This window comes from Leptonotus elevatus, chromosome 6 (genome assembly GCF_054856555.1).
Source record: "Leptonotus elevatus isolate MCC_2025b chromosome 6, RoL_Lele_1.0, whole genome shotgun sequence".
Classification (NCBI taxonomy): Eukaryota; Metazoa; Chordata; class Actinopteri; order Syngnathiformes; family Syngnathidae; genus Leptonotus; species Leptonotus elevatus.
The window spans coordinates 9,342,259-9,361,592 of NC_141244.1; the positions used below are offsets into that span (position 1 = coordinate 9,342,259).

Sequence of the window (19,334 nt, forward strand, 5' to 3'; positions counted from 1 at the left end):
AATTCACTGTCCAGTTTTCCAGAAAAATTTAAAATGAAAACTTTCCCTATCGGTGAATGGAACAACAATCTCTCGCTATGTGACTAGTTCAGCTAAACAACCCTAAACCGACTCATTCGTATTCAGTTTTTTTTTTTTTTTTGCTGCACACTCAAGATTTATTTACTGACAAGCCATAGTCCACAGTTATCCATTTTTTTCTTTTTAAACTGGAAAAAATAAAAATGTTAAACTCCCCGTCCGGGAATCGAACCCGGTCTTCCGCGTGACAGGCGGAGATACTGTCCACTATACTAACGAGGATGTTTTTCATGCTTGAACTTACTGTCCAGTTTTCCAGAAAAATTTAAAATGAGAACTTTCCCTATCGGTGAATGGAACCACAATCTCTCGCTATGTGACTAGTTCAGCTAAACAACCCTAAACCGACTCATTCGTATTCAGTGGTATTTTTATTTATTTTTGCTGCACACCCAACAAGATGTATCTACTGACGGGCCATAGTCCACAGTTATCCATTTTTTGCTTTTTAAACTGGAAAAAATAAAAATGTTAAACTCCCCGTCGGGGAATCGAACCCGGTCTTCCGCGTGACAGGCGGAGATACTGTCCACTATACTAACGAGGATGTTTTTCATGTTTGAACTCACTGTCTAGTTTTCCAGAAAAATTTAAAATGAAAACTTTCCCTATCGGTGAATGGAACAACAATCTCTCGCTATGTCACTAGTTCAGCTAAACAACCCTAAACCGACTCATTCGTATTCAGTTTTTTTTTTTTTTTTTGCTGCACACTCAAGATTTATTTACTGACAAGCCATAGTCCACAGTTATCCATTTTTTTCTTTTTAAACTGGAAAAAATAAAAATGTTAAACTCCCCGTCCGGGAATCGAACCCGGTCTTCCGCGTGACAGGCGGAGATACTGTCCACTATACTAACGAGGATGTTTGTCATGCTTGAACTTACTGTCCAGTTTTCCAGAAAAATTTAAAATGAGAACTTTCCCTATCAGTGAATGGACCCACAATCTCTCGCTATGTGACTAGTTCAGCAAAACAACCCTAAACCGACTCATTCGTATTCAGTTTTTTTTTTTTTTTTTTTGCTGCACACTCAAGATTTATTTACTGACAAGCCATAGTCCACAGTTATCCATTTTTTTATTTTTAAACTGGAAAAAATAAAAACTTTGAACTCCCCGTCGGGGAATCGAACCCGGTCTTCCGCGTGACAGGCGGAGATACTGTCCACTATACTAACGAGGATGTTTTTCATGCTTGAACTCACTGTCCAGTTTTCCAGAAAAATTTTAAATGAAAACTTTCCCTATCGGTGAATAGAACAACAATCTCTCGCTATGTGACTAGTTCAGTTAAACAACCCTAAACCGACTCATTCGTATTCAGTTTTTTTTTTTTTTTTGCTGCACACTCAAGATTTATTTACTGACAAGCCATAGTCCACAGTTATCCATTTTTTTCTTTTTAAACTGGAAAAAATAAAAATGTTAAACTCCCCATCGGGGAATCGAACCCGATCTTCCGCGTGACAGGCGGAGATACTGTCCACTATACTAACGAGGATGTTTTTCATGCTTGAACTCACTGTCCAGTTTTCCAGAAAAATTTAAAATGAGAACTTTCCCTATCGGTGAATGGAACCACAATCTCTCGCTATGTGACTAGTTCAGCTAAACAACCCTAAACCGACTCATTCGTATTCTTTTTTTTTTTTTTTTTGCTGCACACTCAAGATTTATTTACTGACAAGCCATAGTCCACAGTTATCCATTTTTTTCTTTTTAAACTGGAAAAAATTAAAATGTTAAACTCCCCGTCGGGGAATCGAACCCGGTCTTCCGCGTGACAGGCGGAGATACTGTCCACTATACTAACGAGGATGTTTTTCGTGCTTGAACTTACTGTCCAGTTTTCCAGAAAAATTTAAAATGAAAACTTTCCCTATCGGTGAATGGAACAGCAATCTCTCGCTATGTGACTAGTTTCAGCTAAACAACCCTAAACCGACTCATTCATATTCAGTGGTATTTTTATTTATTTTTGCTGCACACCCAACAAGATGTATCTACTGACGGGCCATAACCCACAGTTATCCATTTTTTGCTTTTTAAACTGGAAAAAATAAAAATGTTAAACTCCCCGTCGGGGAATCAAACCCGGTCTTCCGCGTGACAGGCGGAGATACTGTCCACTATACTAACGAGGATGTTTTTCATGCTTGAACTTACTGTCCAGTTTTCCAGAAAAATTTAAAATGAAAACTTTCCCTATCGGTGAATGGAACAACAATCTCTCGCTATGTCACTAGTTCAGCTAAACAACCCTAAACCGACTCATTCGTATTCTTTTTTTTTTTTTTTTTGCTGCACACTCAAGATTTATTTACTGACAAGCCATAGTCCACAGTTATCCATTTTTTTTCCTTTTTAAACTGGAAAAAATAAAAATGTTAAACTCCCCGTAGGGGAATCGAACCCGGTCTTCCGCGTGACAGGCGGAGATACTGTCCACTATACTAACGAGGATGTTTTTCATGCTTGAACTTACTGTCCAGTTTTCCAGAAAAATTTTAAATGAGAACTTTCCCTATCGGTAAATGGAACCACAATCTCTCGCTATGTGACTAGTTCAGCTAAACAACCCTAAACCGACTCATTCGTATTCAGTTTTTTTTTTTTTTTTGCTGCACACTCAAGATTTATTTACTGACAAGCCATAGTCCACAGTTATCCATTTTTTCCTTTTTAAACTGGAAAAAATAAAAATGTTAAACTCCCCGTAGGGGAATCGAACCCGGTCTTCCGCGTGACAGGCGGAGATACTGTCCACTATACTAACGAGGATGTTTTTCATGCTTGAACTTACTGTCCAGTTTTCCAGAAAAATTTAAAATGAGAACTTTCCCTATCGGTAAATGGAACCACAATCTCTCGCTATGTGACTAGTTCAGCTAAACAACCCTAAACCGACTCATTCGTATTCAGTTTTTTTTTTTTTTGCTGCACACTCAAGATTTATTTACTGACAAGCCATAGTCCACAGTTATCCATTTTTTTCCTTTTTAAACTGGAAAAAATAAAAATGTTAAACTCCCCGTCGGGGAATCGAACCCGATCTCCCGCGTGACAGGCGGAGATACTGTCCACTATACTAACGAGGATGTTTTTCATGCTTGAACTTACTGTCCAGTTTTCCAGAAAAATTTAAAATGAGAACTTTCCCTATCGGTGAATGGAACCACAATCTCTCGCTATGTGACTAGTTCAGCTAAACAACCCTAAACCGACTCATTCGTATTCATTTTTTTTTTTTTTTTGCTGCACACTCAAGATTTATTTACTGACAAGCCATAGTCCACAGTTATCCATTTTTTTCCTTTTTAAACTGGAAAAAATAAAAATGTTAAACTCCCCGTCGGGGAATCGAACCCCGGTCTTCCGCGTGACAGGCGGAGATACTGTCCACTATACTAACGAGGATGTTTTCCATGCTTGAACTCACTGTCCAGTTTTCCAGAAAAATTTAAAATGAAAACTTTCCCTATCGGTGAATGGAACAACAATCTCTCGCTATGTGACTAGTTCAGCTAAACAACCCTAAACCGACTCATTCGTATTCAGTGGTATTTTTATTATTTTTTGCTGCACACCCAACAAGATGTATCTACAGACGGGCCGTAGTCCACAGTTATCCATTTTTTTCTTTTTAAACTGGAAAAAATAAAAATGCTAAACCAAAAAAAATAAAAACTTTGAACTCCCCGTCGGGGAATCGAACCCCGGTCTTCCGCGTGACAGGCGGAGATACTGTCCACTATACTAACGAGGATGTTTTCCATGCTTGAACTCACTGTCCAGTTTTCCAGAAAAATTTAAAATGAAAACTTTCCCTATCGGTGAATGGAACAACAATCTCTCGCTATGTGACTAGTTCAGCTAAACAACCCTAAACCGACTCATTCGTATTCAGTGGTATTTTTATTATTTTTTGCTGCACACCCAACAAGATGTATCTACAGACGGGCCGTAGTCCACAGTTATCCATTTTTTTCTTTTTAAACTGGAAAAAATAAAAATGCTAAACCAAAAAAAATAAAAACTTTGAACTCCCCGTCGGGGAATCGAACCCCGGTCTTCCGCGTGACAGGTGGAGATACTGTCCACTATACTAACGAGGATGTTTTTCATGCTTGAACTTACTGTCCAGTTTTCCATAAAAATTTAAAATGAAAACTTTCCCTATCGGTGAATGGAACAACAATCTCTCGCTATGTGCCTAGTTCAGCTAAACAACCCTAAACCGACTCATTCGTATTCATTTTTTTTTTTTTTTTGCTGCACACTCAAGATTTATTTACTGACGGGCCGTAGTCCACAGTTATCCATTTTTTTCTTTTTAAACTGGAAAAAATAAAAATGCTAAACCAAAAAAAATAAAAACTTTGAACTCCCCGTCGGAGAATCGAACCCCGGTCTTCCGCGTGACAGGCGGAGATACTGTCCACTATACTAACGAGGATGTTTTTCATGCTTGAACTTACTGTCCAGTTTTCCAGAAAAATTTAAAATGAGAACTTTCCCTATCGGTAAATGGAACCACAATCTCTCGCTATGTGACTAGTTCAGCTAAACAACCCTAAACCGACTCATTCGTATTCAGTTTTTTTTTTTTTTGCTGCACACTCAAGATTTATTTACTGACAAGCCATAGTCCACAGTTATCCATTTTTTTCCTTTTTAAACTGGAAAAAATAAAAATGTTAAACTCCCCGTCGGGGAATCGAACCCGATCTTCCGCGTGACAGGCGGAGATACTGTCCACTATACTAACGAGGATGTTTTTCATGCTTGAACTTACTGTCCAGTTTTCCAGAAAAATTTAAAATGAGAACTTTCCCTATCGGTGAATGGAACCACAATCTCTCGCTATGTGACTAGTTCAGCTAAACAACCCTAAACCGACTCATTCGTATTCATTTTTTTTTTTTTTTTGCTGCACACTCAAGATTTATTTACTGACAAGCCATAGTCCACAGTTATCCATTTTTTTCCTTTTTAAACTGGAAAAAATAAAAATGTTAAACTCCCCGTCCGGGAATCGAACCCGGTCTTCCGCGTGACAGGCGGAGATACTGTCCACTATACTAACGAGGATGTTTGTCATGCTTGAACTTACTGTCCAGTTTTCCAGAAAAATTTAAAATGAGAACTTTCCCTATCAGTGAATGGACCCACAATCTCTCGCTATGTGACTAGTTCAGCAAAACAACCCTAAACCGACTCATTCGTATTCAGTTTTTTTTTTTTTTTTTTTGCTGCACACTCAAGATTTATTTACTGACAAGCCATAGTCCACAGTTATCCATTTTTTTATTTTTAAACTGGAAAAAATAAAAACTTTGAACTCCCCGTCGGGGAATCGAACCCGGTCTTCCGCGTGACAGGCGGAGATACTGTCCACTATACTAACGAGGATGTTTTCCATGCTTGAACTCACTGTCCAGTTTTCCAGAAAAATTTAAAATGAAAACTTTCCCTATCGGTGAATGGAACAACAATCTCTCGCTATGTGACTAGTTCAGCTAAACAACCCTAAACCGACTCATTCGTATTCAGTGGTATTTTTATTATTTTTTGCTGCACACCCAACAAGATGTATCTACAGACGGGCCGTAGTCCACAGTTATCCATTTTTTTCTTTTTAAACTGGAAAAAATAAAAATGCTAAACCAAAAAAAATAAAAACTTTGAACTCCCCGTCGGAGAATCGAACCCCGGTCTTCCGCGTGACAGGCGGAGATACTGTCCACTATACTAACGAGGATGTTTTTCATGCTTGAACTTACTGTCCAGTTTTCCAGAAAAATTTAAAATGAAAACTTTCCCTATCGGTGAATGGAACCACAATCTCTCGCTATGTGACTAGTTCAGCTAAACAACCCTAAACCGACTCATTCGTATTCAGTTTTTTTTTTTTTTGCTGCACACTCAAGATTTATTTACTGACAAGCCATAGTCCACAGTTATCCATTTTTTTCCTTTTTAAACTGGAAAAAATAAAAATGTTAAACTCCCCGTCGGGGAATCGAACCCGATCTTCCGCGTGACAGGCGGAGATACTGTCCACTATACTAACGAGGATGTTTTTCATGCTTGAACTTACTGTCCAGTTTTCCAGAAAAATTTAAAATGAGAACTTTCCCTATCGGTGAATGGAACCACAATCTCTCGCTATGTGACTAGTTCAGCTAAACAACCCTAAACCGACTCATTCGTATTCATTTTTTTTTTTTTTTTGCTGCACACTCAAGATTTATTTACTGACAAGCCATAGTCCACAGTTATCCATTTTTTTCCTTTTTAAACTGGAAAAAATAAAAATGTTAAACTCCCCGTCCGGGAATCGAACCCGGTCTTCCGCGTGACAGGCGGAGATACTGTCCACTATACTAACGAGGATGTTTGTCATGCTTGAACTTACTGTCCAGTTTTCCAGAAAAATTTAAAATGAGAACTTTCCCTATCAGTGAATGGACCCACAATCTCTCGCTATGTGACTAGTTCAGCAAAACAACCCTAAACCGACTCATTCGTATTCAGTTTTTTTTTTTTTTTTTTTGCTGCACACTCAAGATTTATTTACTGACAAGCCATAGTCCACAGTTATCCATTTTTTTATTTTTAAACTGGAAAAAATAAAAACTTTGAACTCCCCGTCGGGGAATCGAACCCGGTCTTCCGCGTGACAGGCGGAGATACTGTCCACTATACTAACGAGGATGTTTTTCATGCTTGAACTCACTGTCCAGTTTTCCAGAAAAATTTTAAATGAAAACTTTCCCTATCGGTGAATAGAACAACAATCTCTCGCTATGTGACTAGTTCAGTTAAACAACCCTAAACCGACTCATTCGTATTCAGTTTTTTTTTTTTTTTTGCTGCACACTCAAGATTTATTTACTGACAAGCCATAGTCCACAGTTATCCATTTTTTTCTTTTTAAACTGGAAAAAATAAAAATGTTAAACTCCCCATCGGGGAATCGAACCCGATCTTCCGCGTGACAGGCGGAGATACTGTCCACTATACTAACGAGGATGTTTTTCATGCTTGAACTCACTGTCCAGTTTTCCAGAAAAATTTAAAATGAGAACTTTCCCTATCGGTGAATGGAACCACAATCTCTCGCTATGTGACTAGTTCAGCTAAACAACCCTAAACCGACTCATTCGTATTCTTTTTTTTTTTTTTTTTGCTGCACACTCAAGATTTATTTACTGACAAGCCATAGTCCACAGTTATCCATTTTTTTCTTTTTAAACTGGAAAAAATTAAAATGTTAAACTCCCCGTCGGGGAATCGAACCCGGTCTTCCGCGTGACAGGCGGAGATACTGTCCACTATACTAACGAGGATGTTTTTCGTGCTTGAACTTACTGTCCAGTTTTCCAGAAAAATTTAAAATGAAAACTTTCCCTATCGGTGAATGGAACAGCAATCTCTCGCTATGTGACTAGTTTCAGCTAAACAACCCTAAACCGACTCATTCATATTCAGTGGTATTTTTATTTATTTTTGCTGCACACCCAACAAGATGTATCTACTGACGGGCCATAACCCACAGTTATCCATTTTTTGCTTTTTAAACTGGAAAAAATAAAAATATTAAACTCCCCGTCGGGGAATCAAACCCGGTCTTCCGCGTGACAGGCGGAGATACTGTCCACTATACTAACGAGGATGTTTTTCATGCTTGAACTTACTGTCCAGTTTTCCAGAAAAATTTAAAATGAAAACTTTCCCTATCGGTGAATGGAACAACAATCTCTCGCTATGTCACTAGTTCAGCTAAACAACCCTAAACCGACTCATTCGTATTCTTTTTTTTTTTTTTTTTGCTGCACACTCAAGATTTATTTACTGACAAGCCATAGTCCACAGTTATCCATTTTTTTTCCTTTTTAAACTGGAAAAAATAAAAATGTTAAACTCCCCGTAGGGGAATCGAACCCGGTCTTCCGCGTGACAGGCGGAGATACTGTCCACTATACTAACGAGGATGTTTTTCATGCTTGAACTTACTGTCCAGTTTTCCAGAAAAATTTTAAATGAGAACTTTCCCTATCGGTAAATGGAACCACAATCTCTCGCTATGTGACTAGTTCAGCTAAACAACCCTAAACCGACTCATTCGTATTCAGTTTTTTTTTTTTTTTTGCTGCACACTCAAGATTTATTTACTGACAAGCCATAGTCCACAGTTATCCATTTTTTCCTTTTTAAACTGGAAAAAATAAAAATGTTAAACTCCCCATCGGGGAATCGAACCCCGGTCTTCCGCGTGACAGGCGGAGATACTGTCCACTATACTAACGAGGATGTTTTCCATGCTTGAACTCACTGTCCAGTTTTCCAGAAAAATTTAAAATGAAAACTTTCCCTATCGGTGAATGGAACAACAATCTCTCGCTATGTGACTAGTTCAGCTAAACAACCCTAAACCGACTCATTCGTATTCAGTGGTATTTTTATTATTTTTTGCTGCACACCCAACAAGATGTATCTACAGACGGGCCGTAGTCCACAGTTATCCATTTTTTTCTTTTTAAACTGGAAAAAATAAAAATGCTAAACCAAAAAAAATAAAAACTTTGAACTCCCCGTCGGGGAATCGAACCCCGGTCTTCCGCGTGACAGGTGGAGATACTGTCCACTATACTAACGAGGATGTTTTTCATGCTTGAACTTACTGTCCAGTTTTCCAGAAAAATTTAAAATGAAAACTTTCCCTATCGGTGAATGGAACAACAATCTCTCGCTATGTGCCTAGTTCAGCTAAACAACCCTAAACCGACTCATTCGTATTCATTTTTTTTTTTTTTTTGCTGCACACTCAAGATTTATTTACTGACGGGCCGTAGTCCACAGTTATCCATTTTTTTCTTTTTAAACTGGAAAAAATAAAAATGCTAAACCAAAAAAAATAAAAACTTTGAACTCCCCGTCGGAGAATCGAACCCCGGTCTTCCGCGTGACAGGCGGAGATACTGTCCACTATACTAACGAGGATGTTTTTCATGCTTGAACTTACTGTCCAGTTTTCCAGAAAAATTTAAAATGAGAACTTTCCCTATCGGTAAATGGAACCACAATCTCTCGCTATGTGACTAGTTCAGCTAAACAACCCTAAACCGACTCATTCGTATTCAGTTTTTTTTTTTTTTGCTGCACACTCAAGATTTATTTACTGACAAGCCATAGTCCACAGTTATCCATTTTTTTCCTTTTTAAACTGGAAAAAATAAAAATGTTAAACTCCCCGTCGGGGAATCGAACCCGATCTCCCGCGTGACAGGCGGAGATACTGTCCACTATACTAACGAGGATGTTTTTCATGCTTGAACTTACTGTCCAGTTTTCCAGAAAAATTTAAAATGAGAACTTTCCCTATCGGTGAATGGAACCACAATCTCTCGCTATGTGACTAGTTCAGCTAAACAACCCTAAACCGACTCATTCGTATTCATTTTTTTTTTTTTTTTGCTGCACACTCAAGATTTATTTACTGACAAGCCATAGTCCACAGTTATCCATTTTTTTCCTTTTTAAACTGGAAAAAATAAAAATGTTAAACTCCCCGTCGGGGAATCGAACCCCGGTCTTCCGCGTGACAGGCGGAGATACTGTCCACTATACTAACGAGGATGTTTTCCATGCTTAAACTCACTGTCCAGTTTTCCAGAAAAATTTAAAATGAAAACTTTCCCTATCGGTGAATGGAACAACAATCTCTCGCTATGTGACTAGTTCAGCTAAACAACCCTAAACCGACTCATTCGTATTCAGTGGTATTTTTATTATTTTTTGCTGCACACCCAACAAGATGTATCTACAGACGGGCCGTAGTCCACAGTTATCCATTTTTTTCTTTTTAAACTGGAAAAAATAAAAATGCTAAACCAAAAAAAATAAAAACTTTGAACTCCCCGTCGGGGAATCGAACCCCGGTCTTCCGCGTGACAGGTGGAGATACTGTCCACTATACTAACGAGGATGTTTTTCATGCTTGAACTTACTGTCCAGTTTTCCAGAAAAATTTAAAATGAAAACTTTCCCTATCGGTGAATGGAACAACAATCTCTCGCTATGTGCCTAGTTCAGCTAAACAACCCTAAACCGACTCATTCGTATTCATTTTTTTTTTTTTTTTGCTGCACACTCAAGATTTATTTACTGACGGGCCGTAGTCCACAGTTATCCATTTTTTTCTTTTTAAACTGGAAAAAATAAAAATGCTAAACCAAAAAAAATAAAAACTTTGAACTCCCCGTCGGAGAATCGAACCCCGGTCTTCCGCGTGACAGGCGGAGATACTGTCCACTATACTAACGAGGATGTTTTTCATGCTTGAACTTACTGTCCAGTTTTCCAGAAAAATTTAAAATGAGAACTTTCCCTATCGGTAAATGGAACCACAATCTCTCGCTATGTGACTAGTTCAGCTAAACAACCCTAAACCGACTCATTCGTATTCAGTTTTTTTTTTTTTTGCTGCACACTCAAGATTTATTTACTGACAAGCCATAGTCCACAGTTATCCATTTTTTTCCTTTTTAAACTGGAAAAAATAAAAATGTTAAACTCCCCGTCGGGGAATCGAACCCGATCTTCCGCGTGACAGGCGGAGATACTGTCCACTATACTAACGAGGATGTTTTTCATGCTTGAACTTACTGTCCAGTTTTCCAGAAAAATTTAAAATGAGAACTTTCCCTATCGGTGAATGGAACCACAATCTCTCGCTATGTGACTAGTTCAGCTAAACAACCCTAAACCGACTCATTCGTATTCATTTTTTTTTTTTTTTTGCTGCACACTCAAGATTTATTTACTGACAAGCCATAGTCCACAGTTATCCATTTTTTTCCTTTTTAAACTGGAAAAAATAAAAATGTTAAACTCCCCGTCCGGGAATCGAACCCGGTCTTCCGCGTGACAGGCGGAGATACTGTCCACTATACTAACGAGGATGTTTGTCATGCTTGAACTTACTGTCCAGTTTTCCAGAAAAATTTAAAATGAGAACTTTCCCTATCAGTGAATGGACCCACAATCTCTCGCTATGTGACTAGTTCAGCAAAACAACCCTAAACCGACTCATTCGTATTCAGTTTTTTTTTTTTTTTTTTTGCTGCACACTCAAGATTTATTTACTGACAAGCCATAGTCCACAGTTATCCATTTTTTTATTTTTAAACTGGAAAAAATAAAAACTTTGAACTCCCCGTCGGGGAATCGAACCCGGTCTTCCGCGTGACAGGCGGAGATACTGTCCACTATACTAACGAGGATGTTTTTCATGCTTGAACTCACTGTCCAGTTTTCCAGAAAAATTTTAAATGAAAACTTTCCCTATCGGTGAATAGAACAACAATCTCTCGCTATGTGACTAGTTCAGTTAAACAACCCTAAACCGACTCATTCGTATTCAGTTTTTTTTTTTTTTTTGCTGCACACTCAAGATTTATTTACTGACAAGCCATAGTCCACAGTTATCCATTTTTTTCTTTTTAAACTGGAAAAAATAAAAATGTTAAACTCCCCATCGGGGAATCGAACCCGATCTTCCGCGTGACAGGCGGAGATACTGTCCACTATACTAACGAGGATGTTTTTCATGCTTGAACTCACTGTCCAGTTTTCCAGAAAAATTTAAAATGAGAACTTTCCCTATCGGTGAATGGAACCACAATCTCTCGCTATGTGACTAGTTCAGCTAAACAACCCTAAACCGACTCATTCGTATTCTTTTTTTTTTTTTTTTTGCTGCACACTCAAGATTTATTTACTGACAAGCCATAGTCCACAGTTATCCATTTTTTTCTTTTTAAACTGGAAAAAATTAAAATGTTAAACTCCCCGTCGGGGAATCGAACCCGGTCTTCCGCGTGACAGGCGGAGATACTGTCCACTATACTAACGAGGATGTTTTTCGTGCTTGAACTTACTGTCCAGTTTTCCAGAAAAATTTAAAATGAAAACTTTCCCTATCGGTGAATGGAACAGCAATCTCTCGCTATGTGACTAGTTTCAGCTAAACAACCCTAAACCGACTCATTCATATTCAGTGGTATTTTTATTTATTTTTGCTGCACACCCAACAAGATGTATCTACTGACGGGCCATAACCCACAGTTATCCATTTTTTGCTTTTTAAACTGGAAAAAATAAAAATGTTAAACTCCCCGTCGGGGAATCGAACCCGGTCTTCCGCGTGACAGGCGGAGATACTGTCCACTATACTAACGAGGATGTTTGTCATGCTTGAACTTACTGTCCAGTTTTCCAGAAAAATTTAAAATGAGAACTTTCCCTATCAGTGAATGGACCCACAATCTCTCGCTATGTGACTAGTTCAGCAAAACAACCCTAAACCGACTCATTCGTATTCAGTTTTTTTTTTTTTTTTTTTGCTGCACACTCAAGATTTATTTACTGACAAGCCATAGTCCACAGTTATCCATTTTTTTATTTTTAAACTGGAAAAAATAAAAACTTTGAACTCCCCGTCGGGGAATCGAACCCGGTCTTCCGCGTGACAGGCGGAGATACTGTCCACTATACTAACGAGGATGTTTTTCATGCTTGAACTCACTGTCCAGTTTTCCAGAAAAATTTTAAATGAAAACTTTCCCTATCGGTGAATAGAACAACAATCTCTCGCTATGTGACTAGTTCAGTTAAACAACCCTAAACCGACTCATTCGTATTCAGTTTTTTTTTTTTTTTTGCTGCACACTCAAGATTTATTTACTGACAAGCCATAGTCCACAGTTATCCATTTTTTTATTTTTAAACTGGAAAAAATAAAAATGTTAAACTCCCCATCGGGGAATCGAACCCGATCTTCCGCGTGACAGGTGGAGATACTGTCCACTATACTAACGAGGATGTTTTTCATGCTTGAACTTACTGTCCAGTTTTCCAGAAAAATTTAAAATGAAAACTTTCCCTATCGGTGAATGGAACAACAATCTCTCGCTATGTGCCTAGTTCAGCTAAACAACCCTAAACCGACTCATTCGTATTCATTTTTTTTTTTTTTTTGCTGCACACTCAAGATTTATTTACTGACGGGCCGTAGTCCACAGTTATCCATTTTTTTCTTTTTAAACTGGAAAAAATAAAAATGCTAAACCAAAAAAAATAAAAACTTTGAACTCCCCGTCGGAGAATCGAACCCCGGTCTTCCGCGTGACAGGCGGAGATACTGTCCACTATACTAACGAGGATGTTTTTCATGCTTGAACTTACTGTCCAGTTTTCCAGAAAAATTTAAAATGAGAACTTTCCCTATCGGTAAATGGAACCACAATCTCTCGCTATGTGACTAGTTCAGCTAAACAACCCTAAACCGACTCATTCGTATTCAGTTTTTTTTTTTTTTGCTGCACACTCAAGATTTATTTACTGACAAGCCATAGTCCACAGTTATCCATTTTTTTCCTTTTTAAACTGGAAAAAATAAAAATGTTAAACTCCCCGTCGGGGAATCGAACCCGATCTTCCGCGTGACAGGCGGAGATACTGTCCACTATACTAACGAGGATGTTTTTCATGCTTGAACTTACTGTCCAGTTTTCCAGAAAAATTTAAAATGAAAACTTTCCCTATCGGTGAATGGAACAACAATCTCTCGCTATGTCACTAGTTCAGCTAAACAACCCTAAACCGACTCATTCGTATTCTTTTTTTTTTTTTTTTTGCTGCACACTCAAGATTTATTTACTGACAAGCCATAGTCCACAGTTATCCATTTTTTTTCCTTTTTAAACTGGAAAAAATAAAAATGTTAAACTCCCCGTAGGGGAATCGAACCCGGTCTTCCGCGTGACAGGCGGAGATACTGTCCACTATACTAACGAGGATGTTTTTCATGCTTGAACTTACTGTCCAGTTTTCCAGAAAAATTTTAAATGAGAACTTTCCCTATCGGTAAATGGAACCACAATCTCTCGCTATGTGACTAGTTCAGCTAAACAACCCTAAACCGACTCATTCGTATTCAGTTTTTTTTTTGTTTTTTGCTGCACACTCAAGATTTATTTACTGACAAGCCATAGTCCACAGTTATCCATTTTTTCCTTTTTAAACTGGAAAAAATAAAAACTTTGAACTCCCCGTCGGGGAATCGAACCCGGTCTTCCGCGTGACAGGCGGAGATACTGTCCACTATACTAACGAGGATGTTTTTCATGCTTGAACTCACTGTCCAGTTTTCCAGAAAAATTTTAAATGAAAACTTTCCCTATCGGTGAATAGAACAACAATCTCTCGCTATGTGACTAGTTCAGTTAAACAACCCTAAACCGACTCATTCGTATTCAGTTTTTTTTTTTTTTTTGCTGCACACTCAAGATTTATTTACTGACAAGCCATAGTCCACAGTTATCCATTTTTTTCTTTTTAAACTGGAAAAAATAAAAATGTTAAACTCCCCATCGGGGAATCGAACCCGATCTTCCGCGTGACAGGCGGAGATACTGTCCACTATACTAACGAGGATGTTTTTCATGCTTGAACTCACTGTCCAGTTTTCCAGAAAAATTTAAAATGAGAACTTTCCCTATCGGTGAATGGAACCACAATCTCTCGCTATGTGACTAGTTCAGCTAAACAACCCTAAACCGACTCATTCGTATTCTTTTTTTTTTTTTTTTTGCTGCACACTCAAGATTTATTTACTGACAAGCCATAGTCCACAGTTATCCATTTTTTTCTTTTTAAACTGGAAAAAATTAAAATGTTAAACTCCCCGTCGGGGAATCGAACCCGGTCTTCCGCGTGACAGGCGGAGATACTGTCCACTATACTAACGAGGATGTTTTTCGTGCTTGAACTTACTGTCCAGTTTTCCAGAAAAATTTAAAATGAAAACTTTCCCTATCGGTGAATGGAACAGCAATCTCTCGCTATGTGACTAGTTTCAGCTAAACAACCCTAAACCGACTCATTCATATTCAGTGGTATTTTTATTTATTTTTGCTGCACACCCAACAAGATGTATCTACTGACGGGCCATAACCCACAGTTATCCATTTTTTGCTTTTTAAACTGGAAAAAATAAAAATGTTAAACTCCCCGTCGGGGAATCAAACCCGGTCTTCCGCGTGACAGGCGGAGATACTGTCCACTATACTAACGAGGATGTTTTTCATGCTTGAACTTACTGTCCAGTTTTCCAGAAAAATTTAAAATGAAAACTTTCCCTATCGGTGAATGGAACAACAATCTCTCGCTATGTCACTAGTTCAGCTAAACAACCCTAAACCGACTCATTCGTATTCTTTTTTTTTTTTTTTTTGCTGCACACTCAAGATTTATTTACTGACAAGCCATAGTCCACAGTTATCCATTTTTTTTCCTTTTTAAACTGGAAAAAATAAAAATGTTAAACTCCCCGTAGGGGAATCGAACCCGGTCTTCCGCGTGACAGGCGGAGATACTGTCCACTATACTAACGAGGATGTTTTTCATGCTTGAACTTACTGTCCAGTTTTCCAGAAAAATTTTAAATGAGAACTTTCCCTATCGGTAAATGGAACCACAATCTCTCGCTATGTGACTAGTTCAGCTAAACAACCCTAAACCGACTCATTCGTATTCAGTTTTTTTTTTTTTTTTGCTGCACACTCAAGATTTATTTACTGACAAGCCATAGTCCACAGTTATCCATTTTTTCCTTTTTAAACTGGAAAAAATAAAAATGTTAAACTCCCCGTAGGGGAATCGAACCCGGTCTTCCGCGTGACAGGCGGAGATACTGTCCACTATACTAACGAGGATGTTTTTCATGCTTGAACTTACTGTCCAGTTTTCCAGAAAAATTTAAAATGAGAACTTTCCCTATCGGTAAATGGAACCACAATCTCTCGCTATGTGACTAGTTCAGCTAAACAACCCTAAACCGACTCATTCGTATTCAGTTTTTTTTTTTTTTGCTGCACACTCAAGATTTATTTACTGACAAGCCATAGTCCACAGTTATCCATTTTTTTCCTTTTTAAACTGGAAAAAATAAAAATGTTAAACTCCCCGTCGGGGAATCGAACCCGATCTCCCGCGTGACAGGCGGAGATACTGTCCACTATACTAACGAGGATGTTTTTCATGCTTGAACTTACTGTCCAGTTTTCCAGAAAAATTTAAAATGAGAACTTTCCCTATCGGTGAATGGAACCACAATCTCTCGCTATGTGACTAGTTCAGCTAAACAACCCTAAACCGACTCATTCGTATTCATTTTTTTTTTTTTTTTGCTGCACACTCAAGATTTATTTACTGACAAGCCATAGTCCACAGTTATCCATTTTTTTATTTTTAAACTGGAAAAAATAAAAACTTTGAACTCCCCGTCAGGGAATCGAACCCGGTCTTCCGCGTGACAGGCGGAGATACTGTCCACTATACTAACGAGGATGTTTTTCATGCTTGAACTCACTGTCCAGTTTTCCAGAAAAATTTTAAATGAAAACTTTCCCTATCGGTGAATAGAACAACAATCTCTCGCTATGTGACTAGTTCAGTTAAACAACCCTAAACCGACTCATTCGTATTCAGTTTTTTTTTTTTTTTTGCTGCACACTCAAGATTTATTTACTGACAAGCCATAGTCCACAGTTATCCATTTTTTTCTTTTTAAACTGGAAAAAATAAAAATGTTAAACTCCCCATCGGGGAATCGAACCCGATCTTCCGCGTGACAGGCGGAGATACTGTCCACTATACTAACGAGGATGTTTTTCATGCTTGAACTCACTGTCCAGTTTTCCAGAAAAATTTAAAATGAGAACTTTCCCTATCGGTGAATGGAACCACAATCTCTCGCTATGTGACTAGTTCAGCTAAACAACCCTAAACCGACTCATTCGTATTCTTTTTTTTTTTTTTTTTGCTGCACACTCAAGATTTATTTACTGACAAGCCATAGTCCACAGTTATCCATTTTTTTCTTTTTAAACTGGAAAAAATTAAAATGTTAAACTCCCCGTCGGGGAATCGAACCCGGTCTTCCGCGTGACAGGCGGAGATACTGTCCACTATACTAACGAGGATGTTTTTCGTGCTTGAACTTACTGTCCAGTTTTCCAGAAAAATTTAAAATGAAAACTTTCCCTATCGGTGAATGGAACAGCAATCTCTCGCTATGTGACTAGTTTCAGCTAAACAACCCTAAACCGACTCATTCATATTCAGTGGTATTTTTATTTATTTTTGCTGCACACCCAACAAGATGTATCTACTGACGGGCCATAACCCACAGTTATCCATTTTTTGCTTTTTAAACTGGAAAAAATAAAAATGTTAAACTCCCCGTCGGGGAATCAAACCCGGTCTTCCGCGTGACAGGCGGAGATACTGTCCACTATACTAACGAGGATGTTTTTCATGCTTGAACTTACTGTCCAGTTTTCCAGAAAAATTTAAAATGAAAACTTTCCCTATCGGTGAATGGAACAACAATCTCTCGCTATGTCACTAGTTCAGCTAAACAACCCTAAACCGACTCATTCGTATTCTTTTTTTTTTTTTTTTTGCTGCACACTCAAGATTTATTTACTGACAAGCCATAGTCCACAGTTATCCATTTTTTTTCCTTTTTAAACTGGAAAAAATAAAAATGTTAAACTCCCCGTAGGGGAATCGAACCCGGTCTTCCGCGTGACAGGCGGAGATACTGTCCACTATACTAACGAGGATGTTTTTCATGCTTGAACTCACTGTCCAGTTTTCCAGAAAAATTTTAAATGAAAACTTTCCCTATCGGTGAATAGAACAACAATCTCTCGCTATGTGACTAGTTCAGTTAAACAACCCTAAACCGACTCATTCGTATTCAGTTTTTTTTTTTTTTTTGCTGCACACTCAAGATTTATTTACTGACAAGCCATAGTCCACAGTTATCCATTTTTTTCTTTTTAAACTGGAAAAAATAAAAATGTTAAACTCCCCATCGGGGAATCGAACCCGATCTTCCGCGTGACAGGCGGAGATACTGTCCACTATACTAACGAGGATGTTTTTCATGCTTGAACTCACTGTCCAGTTTTCCAGAAAAATTTAAAATGAGAACTTTCCCTATCGGTGAATGGAACCACAATCTCTCGCTATGTGACTAGTTCAGCTAAACAACCCTAAACCGACTCATTCGTATTCTTTTTTTTTTTTTTTTTGCTGCACACTCAAGATTTATTTACTGACAAGCCATAGTCCACAGTTATCCATTTTTTTCTTTTTAAACTGGAAAAAATTAAAATGTTAAACTCCCCGTCGGGGAATCGAACCCGGTCTTCCGCGTGACAGGCGGAGATACTGTCCACTATACTAACGAGGATGTTTTTCGTGCTTGAACTTACTGTCCAGTTTTCCAGAAAAATTTAAAATGAAAACTTTCCCTATCGGTGAATGGAACAGCAATCTCTCGCTATGTGACTAGTTTCAGCTAAACAACCCTAAACCGACTCATTCATATTCAGTGGTATTTTTATTTATTTTTGCTGCACACCCAACAAGATGTATCTACTGACGGGCCATAACCCACAGTTATCCATTTTTTGCTTTTTAAACTGGAAAAAATAAAAATGTTAAACTCCCCGTCGGGGAATCAAACCCGGTCTTCCGCGTGACAGGCGGAGATACTGTCCACTATACTAACGAGGATGTTTTTCATGCTTGAACTTACTGTCCAGTTTTCCAGAAAAATTTAAAATGAAAACTTTCCCTATCGGTGAATGGAACAACAATCTCTCGCTATGTCACTAGTTCAGCTAAACAACCCTAAACCGACTCATTCGTATTCTTTTTTTTTTTTTTTTTGCTGCACACTCAAGATTTATTTACTGACAAGCCATAGTCCACAGTTATCCATTTTTTTTCCTTTTTAAACTGGAAAAAATAAAAATGTTAAACTCCCCGTAGGGGAATCGAACCCGGTCTTCCGCGTGACAGGCGGAGATACTGTCCACTATACTAACGAGGATGTTTTTCATGCTTGAACTTACTGTCCAGTTTTCCAGAAAAATTTTAAATGAGAACTTTCCCTATCGGTAAATGGAACCACAATCTCTCGCTATGTGACTAGTTCAGCTAAACAACCCTAAACCGACTCATTCGTATTCAGTTTTTTTTTTTTTTTTGCTGCACACTCAAGATTTATTTACTGACAAGCCATAGTCCACAGTTATCCATTTTTTCCTTTTTAAACTGGAAAAAATAAAAATGTTAAACTCCCCGTAGGGGAATCGAACCCGGT

At 38.1% G+C, this 19,334-nt stretch overlaps 4 non-coding genes across 4 annotated transcripts; all 4 read right to left on the minus strand.

The window, feature by feature from the left end:
* Positions 1 to 3,430: 3,430 nt before the first annotated feature.
* On the minus strand, positions 3,431 to 3,502 carry trnad-guc (transfer RNA aspartic acid (anticodon GUC)). The gene has a single exon. It is a non-coding gene; the product is annotated as a tRNA-Asp (tRNA).
* A 277-nt stretch (positions 3,503 to 3,779) lies between these two features.
* trnad-guc (transfer RNA aspartic acid (anticodon GUC)) lies at positions 3,780 to 3,851 on the minus strand. Its single transcript has one exon. It is a non-coding gene; the product is annotated as a tRNA-Asp (tRNA).
* A 4,478-nt stretch (positions 3,852 to 8,329) lies between these two features.
* Positions 8,330 to 8,401, minus strand: trnad-guc (transfer RNA aspartic acid (anticodon GUC)). The gene has a single exon. It is a non-coding gene; the product is annotated as a tRNA-Asp (tRNA).
* Positions 8,402 to 9,655: 1,254 nt separating this feature from the next.
* On the minus strand, positions 9,656 to 9,727 carry trnad-guc (transfer RNA aspartic acid (anticodon GUC)). The gene has a single exon. It is a non-coding gene; the product is annotated as a tRNA-Asp (tRNA).
* Between the last annotated feature and the right edge of the window lie 9,607 nt (positions 9,728 to 19,334).